This window comes from Myodes glareolus, chromosome 3 (genome assembly GCF_982192425.1).
Source record: "Myodes glareolus chromosome 3, mMyoGla1.1, whole genome shotgun sequence".
NCBI lineage: Eukaryota > Metazoa > Chordata > Mammalia > Rodentia > Cricetidae > Myodes > Myodes glareolus.
Genome location: NC_142028.1, coordinates 2,538,734 through 2,550,103, shown reverse-complemented (window position 1 = coordinate 2,550,103; position 11,370 = coordinate 2,538,734). Strand labels below are relative to the sequence as shown.

General features: G+C 35.9%; 1 pseudogene; it reads left to right on the top strand.

Annotated features, from left to right (window-relative positions):
* Positions 1-8,541: 8,541 nt before the first annotated feature.
* LOC148122523 (olfactory receptor 8H3-like) lies at positions 8,542-9,239 on the top strand (annotated as a pseudogene).
* Positions 9,240-11,370: the final 2,131 nt, after the last annotated feature.

Sequence of the window (11,370 nt, the reverse complement as noted above, 5' to 3'; positions counted from 1 at the left end):
ATATGTCCATCTCCTAAATTAATGTAAATGTCACTTGTACAAATTTTACACAATACAGAAATTTATATATCCAAAGCACAGTACTTAAATAATACCCTTGAAAATGGTCAAGGATTACAATTTGCCTTTATTGAACATCTGCTGGAAAACCAAGCTTCTGTGCATATCTCATGACTTACCTTATGCTAGGTTTTGTATTTTGTTATTGCCAGAACCATGACTCACTATTTAGTCTTCATCACCGTGTATATGCTCTCACGTTTGTGATGACAACTTTGTCTTCTGTCATGCTACTTCATTGCAAAACTCAACTGAAAACCTAGGGAATTTCAGTATAACCTATGTGTTTGAGTATTTTCAAATAACTAAATCTGTACCTCCTAAATTATAAAAAGTAATTAGTTCAGTTGTTTACTGGATTGCAACATAACATGCAATTTTTACAATTTCATTGTTTTCTCAATCATATAAAATGAAAACTTTCAATATTAAAACATCAGTATTTTTATATTCTCTATTAAGAGATTAATGATTCTTTTTCTTTAGTGTAACTTATGTATAAAGATACTGGTAGTTAAAACCCTAAAATAAACACTCATTTTTGGTATAAAATTTAATTTCAGCATTTTCTCATTATTCTCATTGGTACAGGAAGCTTGATTTTAATTCATAGACAGACCTGTTAGAAATATTCTTAAGAGAACATGAAATGAGTACAAGCTTCAGTTATCTAACATTTGGTTTTTCATAGTGAAATTACTTAGTTAATAGATAAATTAATTAGTCAGTAGAATAACATAGTTATATTTGAAATGTTAGGTTCTAGACTCAATAATTCCTCAAGTAGACTGAAATTTCTTCTTACCCAAAGAACAGCAAATGAAGATTTGAGTTTACTGTGAATATTGATAAGTTAAATTGTTTTTATGTGCTTAGTCATTTGTAATGAAGCCCAGAGGGGGCAACCCTAGGGGAATAGGCTCCAATTGTGCCCTGGTTCAAAATAACAAGTTAATGAATTAAGTTAATTTAAAAAATAACGATCAAATAATAAAACTTTCTTTAATAATCAGATATCTGCTGACACTTTCTTTTCTTTCCTCGAGGTGTAATTTGTATTGTACAAGATAGGGTTATGGCATTATGGGGACCAGTTACATTCAAACTACCACATTACACTCCCTGGAGCCCATAAACCTTTAAGAATACCATAATGCAAAACACATTCTGTCCAAATTCAAAAGTCCCCACAGTCTATCACAGTCTCAACAATGTTTAAAAGTTCGAAGTCCAACTCTCTTCTGAGACACATGACAATTTCTTAACTGAAATCACCTGTAAAGTTCAAAGTAAAAAAGCAGTTCACACACTTACAACAAATAAAGGCACAGGGGATACACAAACATTCCAAAATGCGGGGAAGGGACCACAAGGATATGCAGAACCAAAGAAGGACAGAAAAACAGCTGGAGAAACTTCAAACTCTGCTTCTCCATACCAGATAACAAACACTCTTCACGTCTCCAATTCCACTCACCTGTGCAGACTGCAACACAACTCTTTCTTTTCTGCTTCCAGTCCATATTTAATTCACAGTCATGTTATTGCCCTAAAAAGAATATATTCCATTGTTTCAAGCTTTAAATTTTATATAAAATTATGATGTAGTATTAAGTTATGCTTAAAATTAATGTGTTAGTAACAATCTTAAAAACTTTTAAAGGCAGAAAGATGAGAAACACTAAAAGTTATTGACCAAAGCATTTTCTTTTTTTAATTTATGAAAGTTTATTAATTTATAAAAGTTTCCATTTCTGCTCCTCCTCCCAACACCCTCCCACTCCCCCCACTCCCTCTCCTCCTCCCTCTCCATCCCCCAGAGCAGTCAGGATTTCCTGCCCCCTGGGAAGTTCAAGTTCCTCCCCCCCTCCCTCCAGGTCCAGGAAGGTGAGCATCCAAACAGACTGGATCCCAAAAATCCAGTATATGCAGAGGAAACAAGTCCCAGTGACATTGTCAATGACTTCTCAGAAAGTCCCCGTGCCAGTCACATTCAGAGAATCCAGCCACATTCAGAGAATCTGGTTGGATCACTTCCTCGTTCAGTCCCAGTCCAACTGGCCTTGGTGAACTCTCATTACATCAGTCCCCTTGAATCAGTGGGTGATCGCACCCCTCGCGGTCTTGCCTTTCTTGTTTATGTTCTCCCTCCTTCTGCTCCTCATTTAGACCTTGGGGGCTCAGTCCAGCGCTCCAATGTGGGTCTCTGTCTCAATCTCCATCCATCAACGGGTCAAGGTTCCCTCATCTTGCCTTCCTTGCTCACGTTCTCTTTCCTTCTGCTTCTCGTTTGGACCTAGGGAGTTAAGTCCAGTGTTCCAATGTGGGTCTCTGTCTCTATCTCCATCCATCGCCAGATGAAGGTTCTATGGTAATATGCAAAATATTCATCAGTATGGTTATGGGCCAAGACCAGTTCAGGCACCCTCTCCTCTGTCCAGAGAACAATCTGGAGATCTCTCCTTGGACCTGGGATCCCCTCTAGAATCAAGTCTCTTGTAAACCCTAAAATGACTCCCTTAGTTGAAATATATACTTCCCTGCTCCCATATCCATCCTTCCTCTCTCCCCCCCATCCCATTCCCCCGAGCTTTCCCCATTCCTCCCCTATTCCCTTCTCTCTAACCCTCTCCCCTTTCAACAACCCCCGCACCCCCCCCCCATGCACCCAAGTTTGCCTGGCACTCTTGTCTATTTCCTATCTCCAGGTGGATAACTACATGATTTTCTTCAGGTTAACTTTCTTATTTAGCTTCTCTAGGATCACGAATAATAGGCTCAAAGACCTTTAATTATGGCTAGAATCCACTTATGAGTGAGTACATACCATATTCCTCTTTTTGGGTCTGTGTTACCTCACTCAGTAAAGCGTTTTCTATTTCTTACACTTAATTGCAATACCTACAGTTAATTTTCTTTTACAGTTTAAATCTCTCTGTGTAAATTAATTTTAAAATAAATTCTTTAACTAAATGAACTTTCATTTTTTTGTTTTCTCCACCTACAGACTTGTATGTGTCCTAATAAGTAATATTCCTTAAAAAAATGCTGCTGGCGTGCCACCCCCCCCCAAGCGGCCTGCCCAAGATCCCAGGGCAGCAGACTCACAGAGCGGTCACGAGCCAGGCAGAAGCTGCCAGAGCGGTACAGACTCCCCGCGGTGAGCAGCAGAGCTGGCTGTGGGCAGGCAGGCAGGAGACAGAGACATGGACATGTAAAATGAGACTAAAATATTTATTCAGGGGGTTATGGAGGAAAAGGGGAGGGGACAGAGAAAGAAAGGGAGAGGGAGAAGGAGAGGGAGAGAAAGAAAGACAGAAACAGAGAAAAGGAGAGAGGGAAAAGACAGAAAACACATGTGCACACGCCAAGAGAGGAAACACAAAGAAAGAAAGATGGCGACGAGAGGTCAGAAGTCCTTGGGAGTGGGCGTGACTTGCCCCTTAAAGGGACCAGAGATCAAAAGGAATAACAATAAGTTTCTGTATTCTTTGTCTATGTTTGCCTGTTTGTTTGTTTTTCAGATAATATATTTATTTGAAATGGAAAAGTAACTATAGAAGAATTTGAAATCTCCAGTCTAAAATGGATGTTTTTTCAACACTTGCAAATGAAGCTTCCCCCCTTTACTTCTCTTTTTTATAATTTATTTTCTTTTTTTACAAAAAATGAAACAAACTATCTATTTTCCATTTTACATACCAACCTCAGTTCCCATTTCCTCCTCTCCTCCCATTTTCTCCACCTATTCTCTCCACCCCACCCCATATTCACTACTCAGAGAGGGCAAGGCATATTGCTTTGGGGAACGTTGAAGGCCCTCCCTACTATATCTAGATTGAATAAGGTATCATACAAAGGTAATAGGTTTCCAAAAAGCCAGTGCAAGCAGTGTCTGTTTATGTGTGTGTGTTTTCTGTGTACTTGAGGGTTTGTGGGAGGGCTAGTGTTAGGTGTCTTCCTCTATTGTTTTCCACATTAGTATGTTTAATGTTACAAATAAAATCTGAATGGAAAATAATCTTACATTTTAAATAAAATAAGTACTAAGCAACCTAACATCTTCACATTAGAGGTGACAGAAAGACATGTGTGGTTTTATATTTACAACCTATAATTAATATGAAATGTTAGCCTTTTTATAAAGTTTAATCATGCATACCATTTTTCACATACTTGTGAACAATGTTAAGCTATGATACCTTAGAAATTAATCTATGATTCCTTAGACAATCATGCCATCCCTACTTGTGTTTGGGTATTAACATGAACATGGGGATTTTCATTGATTTGTTTTCATTCAGTACATTCTGACTACAATTTTCCAATTTACCATCCCTAAACACAAATTTAAAAGTCTTCAATATATCATGAAAAATATTGTTTTTGGTGGAAAATAAGTTAACATATAAATACATACAAATTGTCTCCAATCCTAGTGACATACTTTAAAATGATACAATCTGTCAAATTGGGAAATAAAAATATTTATTTTGATTATTTTTTCAGTTATTCAGATGCTTATTTTACTTTTGTCTTTTCTTTATATTGAAAGTAGATTTCTTTCACAAAATATTCTTATCAGTTTTTCCTTATCTTTAATCTCTCAGATATCTTCTGACCATCACACTCACACAAATACGTTCATTTTTTTCCTCTCATTAGGAAAAAATACAAGAAACAATGACAACAATAACAGCCACAAAAGCAGAGTTGGACAAAAAAAATAAACTAAAAAAAAAGCCCAGGAAATACATACACATAAACACACACACACACACACACACACACACACACACACAGACACAGACACTTTCACATAGAAAATTAGAAATTATAATGTATAAACAAATGACCTAGAACATAAAAACCATGAAATGTTTTTTTATGAGAGAATATATTGAGAAAAAAATATGATACTGTCAAAAATAGTATTGAGTTAATTTTGAGCTGAATTTTCTTTGCTAAGTGCCCCCGCACCACGCCCCCCATCTGCGCTCTATGCACTAGAATTCAGTTGGCGAGCTTTGGGCAAGAGGCTGGAGGTTGAGCAACACACACAGAGACAGACGGACACATGGACTTCCCATCAGTGGTACAAAAGCCCTTCTTTAATAGCACCATGGAGGCTTAAATACCCAGCAGTCAATGGCCAACAGGTGAAAATCCCATCCTCTGATCCTCTAGGCTTGGCGCAGCTTTTAGAAACTTCAATTAGAAGGCTCTAGACAGGGAAGAGCAGCTGAAGGCCAGGACTCCAATTGGTCCCAACAGCTAAGAATAAGCCCCGCACTTAAGTGTGGTTTTTATACAAAGGACACACTGTTGGAGAAATGCAATTTTCTTTTTGTGAGCAGTAGTCAATTGCAGTTAGATTTTGTATTTAGAATGAGGACTTGTGCAATATTTCCCTCTCTGACCTAGGACCCAATCTGGTTTAGACATATGCAGGCCACATGCATAACATTAAAAAGCAAACATATTACATCCTCTAAATACATTACACACTCAGGGTGGTATTGTTTCTCTTGTTGTTTTTGTTTATTTGTTTGAGGTTCTTTTGCTTAATTTTTTGATTTTGTGTGTCATTGGTGTTTTTGGAGCATTTTTATATTTTTTAATTTTATATAAAATTTTCCAATTTTGTGTCTTCATGGAATTTTTTTCTGTGTGTGTTCTATACTGTTTCCCTCTGTTTCTTTAAATTTCTTGTCTATTTTCTTTTATATTTGTCCCTTTATTTTCTAAAGAAAGAGAAAGGAGGAATGAAATGAAATGGTTGGGGAGGTGTGATGATATGACAAGAGACAAAAGAAGGAAAACCACAACATGTTTGAGACAAGAATATAACTGAATTTTCCATGATAAAAATAATTTCTGGTATGCAGCTGCACTGTAAGATGACTATCAATAATAACTATAAACCATATCATTCAAAAGGTAGAAGAAAGGATTTTGAACAATTTCACTAAGTAATGACAACATTTTACATAGCTCATTGTGCATAATATATACAACATATTCAATACAATACCAAGTATTGAAATATTAACTTTTATATGCTAATTAACATAGAACTCATGAAATTAACATGCAAATATGAAATTCTTTATTTTGAGCTGAAGTTATGAGAAGTTGAATAATAAGCACCCTAATAAATAGTAACATGTCTTACATTTTGAGATTATACTTTCCTATTATTTTTCCCATCTTTCCTTGCTTACTGCTCCCCCAGACCCTGAAAGGTCCCTTCTTATTTTCTTGGTTTCATTGTGTACTTAAGCATGTGTACTGACATAAGATGCTTTGAGGTTAGGAGACTCAGATTAGAAAAACCTTTAGGCACTTGTCTTTCAAGGTCTGAGTTGCCGCAATAAACTTTATATTTTCTAGTTCCATCTTTTTTTCCTGCAAATTCATGGTTTCATTTTTTGTATGACTGAACTATATCCTATAGTGATCATGTGTTCCATTATCATTATCTACTAAGCAGTTTAGGAACATTTACTTTTTATAGATATTGCCAGAGCAACTATAATGAATATGGCTTAGTAAATGTCTGTGTGGCATCATGTCAAATCCATAGTGCATATCAAAGTTGTGATATGGCTATCGCTGTCCAAAATAGTATTTCTATTGTTTTGTTCAGATCATGTTTAACCAGTAATTTTGTTGAGACTTTATGAGTGCAACTTCAGACATCTAAGGTGATGCCACTTCATAGCCAATCCCCTGTTCCTCTGACTACTGCAACATTTGTGTTCTCTCTTCTGAAATGATCCTGAGAGCTGGGGAGATTTTTTTCATTTATCTTTTTTCTTCCTTCCTTCCTTTTTTTATTTTCTTCCTTCCTTCCTTTATTTTTTTTTCTTTCTTTCTTTCTTTCTTTCTTTCTTTCTTTTTTTTTTTTGTAGATGCATCAATTGGGCCTGGGCTCTCAAACTGTGCAATTTGATTCATTATAATTTTCTAGAATGGTATGTTTCTACTGTGAAGAGAAATTTTTGATGAAAAGAGAGAACCACAATTATAGTTCTATAATCACAGTTGCATTAATGAAGTAAAACTTTCAATTTAAAAAAAACTCCATCTAGCCACACTATTTAAAAATTCACTGGTATGAACTGAATGTTATTTAAATATTATACTACATAAATTTAATGAACTAATGGTCATATGAATTAATACACTGCATTAGAATGATAAAACATTTATCATTTTCTTCTTTATAAGGCTCCCAGGGAAAAGCAATTCCTTTGCTGAATTACTCCTTTGACCTCAGTTCCTGAAAACTTGCCAAGAAATCTGTCTTAGAAAGTGCCACTGATGGATGACCACGTTACGTGATGCTTTTGACATTACAAGGAAAATTCTGGTGTCATGGATTAGAGATAAAACTCATAGAATGTTCTGTTCATATTCACAATTTCTCTTGAAATAAATGTGAGGCATAACTTCCTTTACAACTGACTTTCACAAACAACTGAGGAAAGTGTCAAGGATAATTCAATTAACATCTGAATTTTTTTCAAATGAGTTCACAAAAAAGGAAAAATACTCAAAAGGAAAATAAAAGCTCTAAGACTGACAGGTTCAAAACCATAAATATATTTTTCTTTCATTTGTAAGAAAATTTGGGAGTTGAATATTTTCAGTCCAATGCTATTGAAAATATTTTGTCTCCAATTTTTTCTACCAACTTTGGCACTCAGGGTAAGTATTTTTTTTAATTGTGAAGTCTTGAAGCTGTTAAAATAGAGATTACATTTAAAAGTTAAAGTGCACATATCATTTGGTACTTACAAAAGTACATTCGGATTGTGAAAAAAGAATCAATGGAAGGAGATTGAACAAGGGATGATTTATATTTCAATAAAATAATTTTGCTTAAAATTGTCTTAAATAGTCAGAAACAGTACCCCATATTTATTAATTTATCTGTCTTATTGTAGCCTAATAAAATTCCGTAAAATCAGTAAAATTCGGTAGGTTAATTGATATTGAAAAATCCACGAAATGATGCATTAAAGTTGTTTTCTGTCCTTCTTCATTAAATTGTAACCTTTCATTTAGACTTACTGGAATAAGTGTGTGGCTAAGATCCTTTAGTGTCTTACATTTTAGACATGATTCTAGACTCTACATGGATTTGTGCTAGGTTTACATTAATTATCTGAGTTCTGCAACTTAGATCTTTTGCAAAGTGAGGGGATATTATTATCATGTCCACGAAAACAATTCATGCAGGTTAAACACATAAGAGGAAGTTATTTAGACTAGCACCAGTTTTCTTGGAATTACAACACATATTATCACTTATGATGTAAATAATGAAGTGTCACTTTGTACTTCTTTTTGGAAATCTGTTTACAGTTCTATAACATATTATAAAAGTACAGTGACAAACATACAAAAGAACTTCTATGCCATCATGAAACCAATGCATTACCTTTGATTTCTCATCATTTAGGATCATTCACTATGAACATCTGGAATCGGACAAATAAACCTGACTTCATCCTCTTGGGACTCAGAGAATCCAAAGAAGTTCACTCTCTGTGGTGTTTCTCCTTATATACATAGCCACTGTGCTGGGGAACACAGGCATGATGCTGATAATTTGACTAGATGTTCAGCTTCATACTCCGATGTATTTCTTCCTCATCCATCTTTCATTCCTTGACCTCAGTTACTCGACTGCCATCACACCTAAAACCTTAGAGAACCTGCTGACTTCAAACAAGAGCATTTCCTTTATAGGTCGTTTTACCCAATTGTACATTTTCATCCTTTTGGCAGCTACTGAATGTTTTCTGCTTTGCTCAATGGCTTATGATTGCTACATAGTTATCTGCAAACCTTTACATTATTCTACCATTATGTCTTCACGATGCTGCCTTGCCTTGCTCACTGGGTCCTACATGATTGGAACTGTGAATTCCTCTGTCACTGTGTTTGGCGTGATAACACTACATTTCTGCAAGTCCAACGTCATCCATCATTTTTCTTGTGACACATCTCCACTTTTATCTCTGTACTGCAGTGACACAAATGGAGTTGAAATAATTATATTCATTTTTGCAGGTTCCACCATTCTGGGTTCCCTTATCACAACATCTGTATCCTATGTGTCCATTCATTCTAGTATTTTGAAGATCAATTCCACTTCAGGAAAGTGATCAGCCCTCAATGGGACATCTGTATCACCTGCTTCCAAGGCTCAGAGAATATCACAGATAGGGAGCAGAATAAATATATGACACAAGTGTTGGGAGAAAGTGCCCCCAAACCGTCCTCTGACGAGGCACAGCCATTGTACGTCTGAACTCCCTGCAGGTGTGGTTACTTGCGCAAGATCTCAACTCTCAGGTTCTTCATCTTTCATAGAGTAGGAGAAAAGGACTCACTCGTTTCTACTCTCACTGAAAAATACTGGGAAGGAAGTATTACTTTTTGTTTCTGTTTTTGTTTTTCCCCCTAGTGATGTTCTCACGAACCAGTAGCCCATGTTCTAGCAAGTAACTCCCACGTATGAAAACAATCATGATTAAACTTAGTAGGTAAACAACAAAAAAAGTGTTATCAAAGTAGGACAAGGGCTTTGATGGGAAGAAGAAGGGTTTCCTCAACAGAGGAGAGATATGGAAGAGTGAAGTGGGGTCAAACTCAGTCCACACATGTATAAAACTGTCAAAGAATTAAAAATGAAACCTAAAAGCCTAACATGATGGTACAAATCTTTAAACATAGCACTCCATCAATTTTCCTGCAAAATTTAAGATGTCTTTTTTTTTCTGCTGTGAATTACTCCATTGCGTAAATGTACCTCTTTTTTTTTTTTTAAATCTATTCTTCGGTTGAGGGGCATTTAGGTTGTTTTCAGGTTCTGGCTATGACAAATAAAGCTGCTATGAACATAGTTGAGGATATGTGCTTTTTGGCTCGATTAGGCATCCTTTGGATATATACCCAAAAGTGGTGTTGAGGAAGATTGTTTCCTAATTTTTCTGAGAAATCACCACACTGACATCCAAAGGGGCTGTACCAGCTTGTACTCCCACCAGTAGTACAGAAGTGTTCCCTTTTCTTCACAACCTCTCCAGCATAAGTTGTCATCAGTATTTTTGATCTTGGCTATTCTTATAGGTATAAGATGGAATCTGAGAGTTGTTTTGATTTTGATTTGCATTTCTCTGATGACTAAGGATTTTGAACATTTCCTTAAGTGTCGTTCAGACATTTTAGATTTCTTTGTTGAAAGTTCTCTGTTTAGGTCTGTACTCCATTTTCTTTTATTATTGGATTATGTGTTTATTTGATGACTAATTTCTTGAGTTCTTTGTATATTTTGGAGACCAGACCTCTGTCTAATGTGGACTTAATGAAGATCTTTTCCCATTCTGTAGGCTGTCATTTTGTCTTGTTGACCGTGTCCTTTGCTTTACAGAAGCTTTTCTGTTTCAGGAGGTCCCATTTATTAATTATTTCTATCTGTCTGTGCTACTGGGCTTATATTTAGGAAGTGGTGTCCTGTGCCAATGCACTCAAGTGTACTTTCCACATTCTCTTCTATAAGGTTCAGTGTGACTGGCTTAAATTATCTTTTTTTTTTGTTTGTTTGTTTTCATTTTACATACCAACCTCAGTTCCCACTTCCTCCCTTCTTCCTATTCCCTCTACCTAATTCTTTCCACCCAACCCCCATTCACTCCTCAGAGAGGGTAAAATACATTGCTTTGGGGAAGGTCCAAAGCCCTCCCTACTACATTTAGACCGAGCAACGCAGCATCCAAAAAGCCAATAGAAGCAGTGTCTTTGTTTGTTTAGTTTCACATATTCTTGAGGGTTTGTGGTAGGGAAAGACCAAAGATTAGTGTTAAGTGTCCTTCTCTATTGTTCTCCACATTGGTTTTTGAGACATGTTCGCGTATTGAACCTGGTACTCACCTATTGCTAGGCTGGCTTTTCAGGGACTTATGGGGGTACAACTATCTTTGTTACCTCACATTAGGCTTTTAGATATGAATCTATTTGTTAGGATTCTTATGTTGATTTGGGAATGAACTTCCATCCTTATGCTGTGTGGCAGTATTTACCAACTGAGCAAACCTCCGTTTTCATACTTAAAAAGATAACATGCAAAGACAAATAATTAATAGTGAATTCATATTTTCTTTAATTACAAGAACTTTGAAAGAGACAGGATTATCATTTTCTTTATCAAAATTTTCTAATATATATGTAATCCCCCTATATTCATGTCATTTCACATACTGGCAACATTACATCAAAATGTTATAGAAATAACTT